At 39.8% G+C, this 12,491-nt stretch overlaps 1 protein-coding gene and 1 non-coding gene across 2 annotated transcripts in view; one reads left to right on the forward strand and one right to left on the reverse strand.

The window, feature by feature from the left end:
* Window positions 1-2,453: 2,453 nt before the first annotated feature.
* trnak-uuu lies at window positions 2,454-2,526 on the reverse strand. Its single transcript has one exon. It is a non-coding gene; the product is annotated as a tRNA-Lys (tRNA).
* Window positions 2,527-10,224: 7,698 nt separating this feature from the next.
* ppp4cb (protein phosphatase 4, catalytic subunit b) overlaps window positions 10,225-12,491 on the forward strand; it is a 29,773-nt gene continuing 27,506 nt past the window's right edge. The window contains exon 1 of the mRNA XM_039764942.1: window positions 10,225-10,342. The gene's annotated coding sequence lies outside the window, so the exon portion shown is untranslated. The remainder of the gene's footprint in view (window positions 10,343-12,491) is intronic.

Consider the following 12,491-nt stretch of genomic DNA (forward strand, 5'->3'; position numbering starts at 1 on the left):
TTACCTTTGTCCACAGTTTGGAATGTGCCATGCCTCCGCAAAGTTAGCGATACCCGTTTGTTTATTGATTTTAAAAATGTGTCCTGTGTCACTGCTACGCGGCTGACAACTAGTGCCATTTATTTATTACCTTGTAACTTTTAACAAGCAGTGGGCACAAGGCAGGAACAATCTCTGGACAGGGTGCCAGTCGATTTGCAGGGTAAATCATTCACAATCACTCACACACAAGTGCCAATATATATATTTATTTATTTAATTTATTAATTTATTTACAAACATTGTCTTGTGAATCACTTTAAGACTTTGATACAAATAAGAACTTCACATGCCCTATATACTATGAGGTAGCAATCAACATCTTAATTAAGGAACGGAACTTAACCCTCTAACAAGTCAAATCAGTAATCAGGTAGGAGAAAAGCTCGTCCGTCGGCACCATTTATTACTCTTCAGCTAATGCTTGAACAGGGAGTAGTCTTCTACAGCATGATCAGAATCACCAGAGTGTTAAAGGTGTAGATCTATTTCATAAGTATATTTTATAACATTAATGTCGGTCAGTCAGTCAGTCATTATCCCACCCGCTATATCCTAACAGAGGGTTACGGGGGTCTGCTGGAGCCAATCCCAGCCAGCACAGGGCACAAGGCAGGAAACAAACCCCGGGCAGGGCGCCAGCTCACCGCAGAATGTTAATGTGATTATAGAATATAATTATAATTGTTATTCTATGTTAGTATTAATTTGAACAATTTGTGAAATTAATGACAAGTATAAAAAAACATATAACATACCAATCATTTATATATATATATATATATATATAATATTTTACTGTACTAATTATTGAAGAATTATTGGTCTTTATATACTAGAAAGTCTATCCTGGGGTCTTCTCTAGCACATAGACACACGTGGTTCATCTGTCTTTCCAGTTAAAAATTAACTCACCCAAACAATGACTTAAAAAAGTTTTTAAATTGACAAAGATGAAGTCAAGAAAAACAGTTTTCACTTTCAATGATTTGTATTTTTAAAATTATATAGCACTTCATATTATTATTATTATTATTATTATTACTTTTTAAAGCTCATCCTGTACAATGAAACTATGATTAAGCTATTCACCAATGTTTATTCTATTTGTACATTATTTTATCTTTGTTTACGCATTTGCACACATATTTAATAACTGTAATAAACTGCACCAAGAATACCAAAAAAATCAATTAAAAAATGTGTACATGCGTTTAGAATCCATTTAAACTGACAGAATACAAGCAAAACGTCACATTCGTATTAGTACTGTATATCAAAGGGTGGTAAATCAACAATAATCAATACGTTTATGAAACCTTCAACAAAAATAAATAAATATATATTTTTTACTTAAGGGTATTTCTCTTCACAAACCGAGACTCGTGAATAACATTTTTAGAAAGTTGAAAAATAAACGCAAAGCGCAAAGCGTGTGTGTGCCGACTCGACTCGAATGAGCTTTTACAGAACGCATTAATTGACAAGAGGCTGGCCCGCCCTTCACTAATTTCTGGTAGCCGACTTGAGCCATGATTGGTCAATTCTTGGATAGCCGACCGAGCCGTCATTGGCCGATTCTTGGTAGCCGAAACGGGTTGTGACTGGTCAATTCTTGGTAGGCGATACGGGCTGCGATTGGCCCGAGTTTTCAATTCTTGATAGAATCGTGGTAGTGAAAAGCGACCTGATTGGTTCTCGCTACCAGGACTGCAACAAGTCGAGGTTCAGCCGCGAGTATTTTAACGCCATTTACTACAAAACGCCGCGGATTTTTAGTTCGAATCCCATTCGGACCAGACTAGTTTGCTGCTTTTAAGAAATTAAATATAAGTATATAAGTTTTAAAAAGTCATTATTCACTATAGGCTCTTTATATTAATAAGTGAACCCCAAGTAAAAAGTTCTACATATTATATCATCGTTTAAGGCAAAACTGTAGATTTGTAAAATAATAGCAGGATGCATAGATTATACTCATTACATGCAGAAGGATATAGAAAAATATGATCCGCTGTGGCAACCCCTAACGGGAGCAGCCGAAAGAAGAAGATGCACAAGCATAGACTTAAATGTATTATGAATAAAAAATAAGCAAATAAATACCTAAAGAATTATAATAAGCGTAAAGTTGACAGAAGAAAACTTTGACAGCCACGAAGATCATTCATTTGGTTTCTTGCTACAATTACTTCGAATCACCGCTGCTTGTTCTTGTCGCTCGTGTGTCGTACGAGGCCGCCGGCTTCTGTAAAGCGCTGCAGGACCGTCTATGAGAGCTACGTGCGGCCTTTTACTTCAGATGTAAAGTATCGTTTATTCATTCCCTTTAGAGCAATGTTTTGTGTCGATATGATTAACGTTAACAAGTTAAATAAATATTTCATAAAAACAAAATTTTCAAAAATTTGAACCGCCCGAACAGGGACTTGAACCCTGGACCCTCAGATTAAAAGTCTGATGCTCTACCGACTGAGCTATCCGGGCTCTGAAACATATTAGTATGCATTGTCTATAAAAAGGTTTTCAGCACAGTATTCTTGAGAATTATTTCCGTATTTTTCACCGTCTCTGCTTCTTCTTCTCTGTTAGTCTACTTAACTGAGCGGTGCTGTCGCATTTTCGAATCCCGGAATGACGCGGGTCTCCAGGCTTTCATCGTAGACTCGCTGAGGCAGACGTGTGATTAAAAACGTCTGGAGACAACCAGGACTGAATTTCACTTTGTGGATTCCATCGTCACTGACTTCACATCCAACTCAGCTCGAAACACTGCAGAAGGTGCTAAAGGAAGCTCAGAATACGACTGGCCGGGACGCACACGGCACTCGGTGTCCTTTAATAACTGCATTGACAATAACGAAAAATAAGAGACAGCTTATTATATAAGGCGACCCTCAATTTTTTCCCTAATTTGCAGGACAATTTGAATTGATTAATATTAAAGTCAACATATATCGCTTCTCATTTTATATGGCACTGAGTTAAGTATGATAGATTGATCTACCACCTTACCCCCCCACCACCACTTCACACGAAAATGGCAGATTTTGTACAATAAAAATGAAACCAAGATAAATCTTGTCAGAAACTATTCCACGTTAATTTTAAAAAAATTGCAATCTATATAAAGAAGGGGATTGGCTTCAGCAGACCCCCGTGACCCTGTGTTAGGGTATAGCGGGCTGGGTAATGACTGACTGACAAAGAAGGGGAAAACTAATGAGAAACGGTTTAGTGAAAAAGGAAACAAAAAATCCTATAAAACCTGGTGTCATTTTTATTACACAAAATCTGCAGTTTTGGCAGTGATGTGTAGACTTTTTTATATCCCCTGCAGATAAAGACAATTTTATCTGTCCATATAATGTATACATCGTGTATCTAGATAAATAATAAATAGTGAAATATGGAGACTGCCGTGGGCTGGCGCCCTGCCCGGGGTTTGTTTCCTGCCTTGCACCCTGTGCTGGCTGGGATTGGCTCCAGCAGACCCCCGTGACCCTGTAGTTAGGATATAACGGGTTGGATAATAGATGGATGGAAATATAGAGAGTAAAAGATACTATATAATAGATTTATAATAGTGATAGATTAAGAGTGAAAGGCACTATATGATGGATAAAGAGAGTGAATGACACTATATAATATATAGAAGTAAAAGGCACAATATGATAGATAGATAGATAGATAGATAGATAGATAGATAGATAGATAGATAGATAGATAGATAGATAGATAGATAGAAAAGCAATATATAATAGATAGAAAGATAGAAGTGAAAGGCACTATATGATAGATAGATTTAATAACAGTTCTAATTTATTTGCATGTGTGACGCGTGCGGTTATTCCTTTAGAACATTCACCGGCGTACTAAGTTGGTTCGACGTGCTCACGAGCTACTTTAAGTTAGTTCGCCAGTTTGTTCCCTTCTGATGCCCACTTGTTCTCAATCCGCCCCTCAGCTACAGACTGCACTGCTCTGGTCTCTTCCCGCGCCCAATTCACATTTTCTGTGATCATCGCGTCTCCATTAGGACGCAAGCGCTACGCCACGATGATTGACAACCAGCGGGTCGCACCCACGTGTTCCGGGCGCGACCTCATACATCGGCGTTGCGCAGCGCGTCCCCAGAGCGGAAGTTGCTTTTTTTTTCCTCTCTGGGATTAAGGCGCAAGCCTTTCTGTCTGTTGAGTTCCATTCATTTCTTTATCTTCTTTGGTTTAACATCTGGAGCAGGGGTGCCCACACTTTTTCGGCTTGCGAGCTACTTTTAAAATGACCAGGTCGAAATGATCTACCTACATTAAAAATTATATATATATATAATATATTATTTAATAATATAATAACATTTATTTATACAAGGCGCCTTTCAGAGAACTCAAGGACACCGAACAAACAATAAATAAATAAATACAAAACACAATTATAAACAACTTAAAACATCAGAAAATCTAAAAATTAAAACCAAACAAAACCACTATAATTAGGAGGAAGAAGAAAAAGCCATTTTAAACAAATGTGTTTTAAGTTTACATTTGAAAGATGAATATGATTTGATATTGCGGAGATCCGCAGGTAATGAGTTCCAGTGCTTGGGACCAAAACGGCTGAAAGCTCTGCTCCCCATGGTGGTTAGACGGGCGGGAGGAACGGTCAGATGGGTGGAGGAAGAGGATCTAAGGTTACGGGATGGAATGGCAACATACACACACACACATATACATATATATATATATATATATATATATATATATATATATATATATATATATATATATATATATATATATATATATATATATATATACACACACTACACACATTATATATATATATAGAGTATACTTTACACATAAAATGTATGTTGTCGTACCTTGCATAACTGAATAACCTTTATGGCACAACAATAATAACAATTCAATACATTTATGGTCACTACAGTATTTGGATTTAATAATCTTCGTGTGGGTTAGGGTTGACTCGCATAAATAAGTACAGCCGAATAATGCAGTCAAGGAGCTTTTGAAAAATGACGGCTGTCCGATTAACTGCGATTTTAGTTTCCTCTCCTTTCTCTTTCTCAGATCGCTTTTTGGAAGGAAGTCAGTTTCGTAGTTTTTACGAACAGATCGAAAGTGCCTTTCCACATTTTCCTTCTTTGGAATAGCAATGATAGATTGACAGATCAGACAAACGCACTTCAATTGTGACATTATAAGAAAAAAAATCTTCTAATTCCACATCCAGCCCATACCCTCCACAAACAAATTTTTAAATTCCCATCTTTAGTTGATATAAATTGTAAGGCTAACTCGATCACAGCCGGAGTTTTGCAGTAGCTCGTGCGTTTGATGCGTGCGGGATGACCAGTGTGTTAGAAGAAATGAGATCTCAGACTGGCCGCCCTGTATGTCGATCAAGTGGCAAATGCCATATAGGGAGGATATATGATACAATAACGTTTAAAAAAAAAATTTTTGAATGCAACGCGATCTACCTGCACTACCTTGGCGATCTACCGGTCGATCGTGATCGACGCATTGGGCACCCCTGATCTGGAGGTATTTTTTTATATCTGTCATACCTCTGACGTTTCATACTGGGTGAAGAGTTGGCGTTGTCTGTCACTTTTTACTACTGCAGAACTTGCTGCTGAAGACGCCGTAGTTCTCGAGATGCTTACAAGATCCCGTCCACCAAAAGTAAACTTCGTGTCATCTTTATAGTACAGTTTGCAGTAATCAGAAAGCACCTTTCTGGTGTTAGCCCTGATTTGCTGTTAATTGTAAAGATGTGGCTTGTGTCAGAATGGGTGCCTTCGTTACAAAACAGGCATAGAAGGAGAACACCCAATGCACAGAAAACTCTAGCAGATCCCAGAGGCCCACTACCACTGTTGCTTTGCACCTGCCCACTTGTTTGGATAATGTGCCATGGGGCAATGCTACGGCCCAGAAGCCATGATAAAAACACTTCTAACTGATTATTGTTAATCGTTAACTGTCAATCACTTGAGGTGCTCACCACTATAAGGGGACACCCCCCCCTAAATGGAAACTACAAACACCCCCCAAACTCACTTCTGCTTCACTAAAAGTTTGGAAATTAAAAGCGGCTTGTGGTTTGCCCAACCAATTGTTTTCCAAAACTCTCCACTTTGCATTTTCTGCCTTCACTGCTGGTGTACCATCTTTATCTTTAGGTACCACCACAGCCCCCTCTCCTTTATCATCTCTTGTCTCTCTTTCTCTTTCTCTGACTTTGTAGACCCTCCTAATCAACTTTCACATTTCGGGAACCATTTCCCTCTGGCCTGACAAGACTTTAAACCCAATTTCATACGTGTGGGTTGGGGCAGCACGTTCCTTGGAGCGGACCCCATGTTCTCGTACTAATCACCGTTTTTTGAGCATGCCATCATTTCTGGAAGAACCTTTCCTGCAGTTTAGTGGCCGAGTTTTCCAGTACAATTAGACTGTCGGCATATAGCGTGACCCCTGGAACTTAACTAGCTGCATGCATGTTAATTATTAAAAATGAATGGATCGAGACAGACCTCCATATGTGGAACAATATTGGTTTCAAAGATTGCTGTGCTTCCATTTCCACTTCTAACTGACGTTTGAGCTCCTTCATAGATCTGACAACCCACCTTAATTTTTCTGAAATTCCTTTTCTTCTTAGACCCCATACCCTCTCTTGATATTTGGTTGAAATCTTTCTCTAAATCAACAAAGGTCCAAAACCGCTTATTATTATTATTATTATTATTATTATTATTGTTATTCCCTTCCAGTATTCTCCTTGCCTCAATGTGAAAACGGTGCCAGTTTCATTACAATCTTGCACTCTGTTACCTTTCATTTCCTGCTTTATGATACTGGCAGGATGAACCACAAGGTGGGAAGTGGGAACCCATCCTAGACGGGATTACAGTGCATTGCTTGGAGCAGCGAGCACTCATTCATCCAAGTCAGTGTCACCCATTACGCTAACATGTGGGCGGGGCCACCTGCCAATCATCGTCAGGAACTGCCCATCGCCCTATAAATCTGGAGGGTCTTCCACAGTTCAGTTCACTTCATTTCGATTGTGCTCAGAAGTTGTTGAGTTTAATTGTGTTTCTTTGGTTTATGGGATTTCTAAATTTTTGAACCTTATTGCTCTCTTTTTGACTTTCTTACTGTAATTTGTTTGCATTGGACTGCCTTAATGTTTTTGGGCAATTCCTTTGTTTCTTGTGCTCCACGGAGCTAGATTGTTATTGAACAGCATTTTGTGAAAACAAATGTTTTATTTAATAAAGATTCAGTGCTTGCCCCTATTACTAGCCAGGGTTTGTCTGTGATGTTCCCCTCTAGTGGGCTTTTTTTTTTTTTTTTTGAAACTTATTGGGATTTCAGTGCTTTGGGACTCCTAGTTCATGACATACCGTATCCTCCAGTTCAATTTAGTATTCAAATGTGCTTAACCTCTTTCTGTTTCTACTTAAGAGTGTTGTATTTCAGCCAGTGTTCCTCCTCAGACTGGGGTTCAAATGGCATCTTTAGTTCTATTATGTCTTATTATTTAGTGTCTTTATGTCTAAGCATCTTTTTTTTTTATGTGCCATGTGTTCTGTGGATGGTCCCCACCTGACCATCGCCTTCAAGGGGTTACCCACAGCCCTAGAAATGATGGGTTCAATCCTCAGTCCCTTGTGGTTCATTGTGAATTCACTCGTGGAGTGGCGAGTACTTTGTGAACCTGTCCACTTTGCCTCTTGGATTTTGTGTTGAGACTTTCTTCACTCCCGGGTTCACTTCCCGGGCCCTCCCTGCATGGAGTTTGCATGTTCTCCCCGCGTCTGCGTGGGTTTCCTCTCACAGTCCAAAGACATGCAGGTTAGGTGCACTGGTGATTCTAAATTGTCCCTTGAGTGTGCTTGGCGTGTGTGTGTACCCAGTGGTGGGCTGGCACCCTGCTCCGGGTTTGTTTCCTGCCTTGCACCCTGTGTTAGCTGAGATTGGCTCCAGCAGACCCCCATGACCCTGTAGTTAGGATATAGCGGGTTGGATAATGGATGGATGGACTTTCTTCACCTTTTGTGTTCTTTGGGGATTCATTTTACCACAAACCGTTTTTGTGTAAATAGATCTGTTTATTCTATAAAGGGTTTTCATTGTCTTTTATTTCTTTTTCTAGCCAGGGTTTTTTGGTAATCCCCTCCCTCATGTGATATTTCTGAGTCATTATTTGGTACTTGATAACCTGCAATGTTTCTTTGCATACCCACCCACAGAGGACCCTTATTTGATCGAATGTTAATCTATTGCTCAAAAAGTGAACTGTGAGGCTTATCCTACATCTCAGTTCATTGAACTGCTAACTATAACTTGGATCTTTATTGTTACCTAAAAACTTAGAAATGACTTCTCTGAATGACATCCCAAGCTCTCGTTCCAGGTCGTTCATCACACCATCAAATTCTGCATCACAGATCATTTTTCAGCAAAAATACCCCCTTCAGTTTAACCTCAAACAAACCCAGAGACCGCCAGGACAAATCCATAAAACGTTCTCCATCTGTAAATACAGCTGTGACAAACTGCCAAGCTTCATATGAAACGATGGCAGCGGCACTTGATCTGATCCACCATGCGAGGTCTGAAAATGTTTTTGGCACCAAGTTGTAGCTTTTTTTTCCCCCCTAACTTTTCATTCCTTTAGAACCGAATGTCAATTTTTGGCTTTGCTATCCAACATGGCAATTCTAATTTGATTTACTTTCGTATTTATGTAAGAACTCGCAGAAGCGAGTAAAACAAATTTATTCTTGCTTCGAGAAAAACTGCACCAGGAAAATATGATTAAATGATGCAAATATAGGGCGGTCCAGATCTAATTATGCAATATTCATTACGTTATAACTTATTAAGTTTATTACATAGAAAATCACCCGAAAAATCCCGGACCATCAAGAAGTGTGTGATCTGACGACATAAGAGAATGGTCTTCGTGCTGAACTGGAATCGTCCTCCCATAAATCAAAGTCATCCAGATGATCTGGATCTGCATAATTAGATCTGGACCACTCTGTATTTCCAGATCCCCTTTGTGTTCACAAACACAGAAGACAAGTTTTCTTCTGCGGCTTCAACAGTTAATATTTTTAGACTTCAATGTTCTGGTGGCACCTTGTGCCCCGTAAGGTTGCTTTATGAAATGCAAAGACTGGTTAAGTATTTTTTATTTTAATTTATAGAAAAAGCTTAACTTTAAAACACAATTTCACCTGGCAAATTCATATATACCATGTTTGTGAAAAAAAAATAACTTGGACTGGAAATATACAAACGTATCCTTTGATAAATCAGAAGGGTTCAAGAATACGTGCTCTTTCACGGTCTTTGCGGTGAATTTTTAATATTACTTAACGTCTATAAAAATTTTGAAATTTTCCAAAGCAAAGAATAGTTTTGAATTATGCAGAAAAATATAATCTGATTACACAAATGTTTAAATTATCACCTCTGGATGTAATTAATGTAGGCTCTCGGTTAATTTGTGAAATTTCAGTTTGCATTTGTTCTCTTTTTTGTTTGTGGGTTTATTTAAAGCTTTGTAAAATTCCTTATGATTAATAAAATGACGCAAAAAAAATATGATTATGGCCATCAGTATTATATATACTTAATATCCTAACTCCATCAACCAATATAGGCCAACCCTGATCACCTGGTCTAAATACAATAGAAATAAGAGATAAATCACCTGTTCCACCTTACGAGAAAAACGGACCTTTCAGTGGTTTCAAAATCCTTACTAGAGCACCCGGGTTTAACCAAAAACTCAGCTGGGTTAATTTTCTGAGTTTTGGACCTCTGGGGCTTTTTAGGGAACCATCTGTGGGTCTTACACACTTCAGGACCTGAGGGCAGGGACAGCTAGATTGTTGTCGCTCTATATCTATCGAATATTCAGCACTTTGAAGTTGTTTTGCTGAGAAAAAGTAAAAGTATATTAATAACACAATGTTGTCATGAACACAAAATTATTAAAAACCAAAAATGAAGAATAGCTTACGCAGAAGAGTCGCAAGTGATTTTCAAGTCGTGCATGACGTGCGTCACGATGACTCGTGGCTAATGGCTCCGCCCAGACGGTGACGTGCGCGCCCCCACGCCTGCCGTACGCGCGGCCTAATATCGGTGTCGTGCGGCGCGCTTCCACAGCGGAAGCTGGGGCTTCTCAGAGTCGTTGTCGTCGAAGTGGCGGTGAGTGCGGACTCCGAGAAAGTTTCCTCATTTCAGAGGTAAATATTTAAATAAATTCAAAAAAAGGGCCTCGAGAATGTAGAGGTGCGGGAAGGCATATTGTGATTCCAGCCCGTGGTTCGACGGTGTGGGGATAGTGGGGCTGCGCTTGAGCTGGGTTTTGTTCCAGGGGCCGGCCGGTTGGTTGGTTGGTTGGTCGGTCGGCGGAGCGCTCGACTCTTCCTGTCGTTGCGCAGTAAGCGTTTTGTCTGAGGGTCCTAACCCCCCCAACCCCCATTTGTTTGACACTTTTTTTTCTGCTCAAGCCGAGCTCGTCGGAGGGAGAGGAGGGCTGCGTTCTTGAGTCGCGTTAGTCTGAGCTCAAAGCCCGGGCTTTACACATAAAGAAAGAGCCTTTCAGCCCACTTTTCGAGGCGCCGTTTGGCGGGACGAGACAGTCAAAAATCTGCTCCTGCCAGGTGCAGCGAATCCTTAAAGATACAGGCGAAGAATCGGTAATTCGAAGGACGTTGACACGTCTGTTGCCGAAATCGGGGGGCCAGCAGCTTTTCTGCGCTTCTCGCGACATTCTCTCATTCGAGTAGGAGGTCATTGGCACACGAGGACGGGCGTCCCATCCAGGATTAGTTCTACGAAAGGTGAGACCTCGTCCGCGACTCGCGGTGACACAAGTTCAAAAATATGAAAGGACTTTTAGACGTGTTCATTGAGGAACTATCGTATAAAATTAGAGCTGGAAATGAGTCCACTGGCCTCTTTAGGTACAAGCCTAGGTGTTCACTTTGAGTCTACTCTTTCTTTCGATAATAAGGCTGCTTATGTTTCGAAGACATTTTTCAATCGCTTTACTAATCAGTCCAAACTGTGATTATGGTTGTCAATGTAAGTGGCTGGTTAAGATGTTCTATTATCCCGTTTAAACCATCTGTTTTTTGGTTTCCCAAAAAGACCACCTGGAATACAGTAGAAGTTACAGTACGTCCTAAATCGGGCTGCATGTGTACTCATTAATGCACGAAAATATTCACACGTCACCCCACATCAGTTTCCAATGAAGCTGGGGGTCCGATACAAGTTTCTGCTCTCCATGTGCAAGTGTCTTGCAGTCACAGCACCCACATGCCTTCAGGACCCACTTACTCCAGTGACTTGTGCCACCCCTCTCTGGGCTGCACCCGCTAATAACCTGCTTGTCCTGTGGATAGACCCTTGTACAGTGGCAGACCGAGCCTTCTGCTCCGTTGGTCCATGGCTATGACATATGTGTGTATATGTATGTGCTACCTTTTGAAGTATGACATGTTACTTATTTTGCTCAATTTTATTTGCCTCTTTTCTATATTTTAATGTAAAGCACCTTAATGATATTGTTTATACTGTGTGCTTTATAATTAAAATGTTGTTAGAGCAGATTTTTAGGATAAACTTCTACCTTCAGTGAACCTACACAGGGAGAAATATGTGAATTTGATATTTTTGATAAATCTTGAATGTGGCAATTTTCATTACACACACTGCATCCCATTTAATTTTGCTATTTGAAAGGTCCTCCTTTAGGTATTTGTTCAAAGTCAAATTGTATATGAATGCAGTAATTGCTACTGATAATTTCTTCATTGCCTATAAGACCTGCATTATCTGTTCTTTCTTTGTCATTTGTTTATGGCACCATCAGAAGGTGCTTTACAAGGCTCGTAGGTACACCGCACTCATTACAGTGCGATAAGCCGAGCTTGAGTTGAGCCCCCTTTGTCTCGACAGATCACATACTTCGCTGTGGTGTACAGGGAGTTGACACCTGTAGGCTGCCATGGTGCCAGGGTGTACTTTAAACTGCCTTTTATACCTGCAGAGCAAAGCGTCATGTAGTGGCTGCTATAAAACAGCATTGGCTTTACTTGGGGTATTCACTTTGAAGACCTGAGCATGGAGCTGGTATTGTATGTAGTAGCTGATCCAACCAGCTTAGAAGTTTTCTTCACATGACATAAAGAAATCCTGCATTCAAGGCAAAATTCATGACAAAAGTGTGTGCCACATCCTCCAAGCTTGGTGGGAATGATCTGTAGTCATTTACACTCCTAAGACAAGTGTATGTCTTTAAAAAAAAAATATATATATATATATATATATATATATATATTGTTACAGTATGGGTAACACTTCAGTTTAAATTCTGCAAAAATG

The sequence above is a fragment of the Polypterus senegalus genome, chromosome 10, assembly GCF_016835505.1.
Source record: "Polypterus senegalus isolate Bchr_013 chromosome 10, ASM1683550v1, whole genome shotgun sequence".
In the NCBI taxonomy this organism is placed as follows: domain Eukaryota; kingdom Metazoa; phylum Chordata; class Cladistia; order Polypteriformes; family Polypteridae; genus Polypterus; species Polypterus senegalus.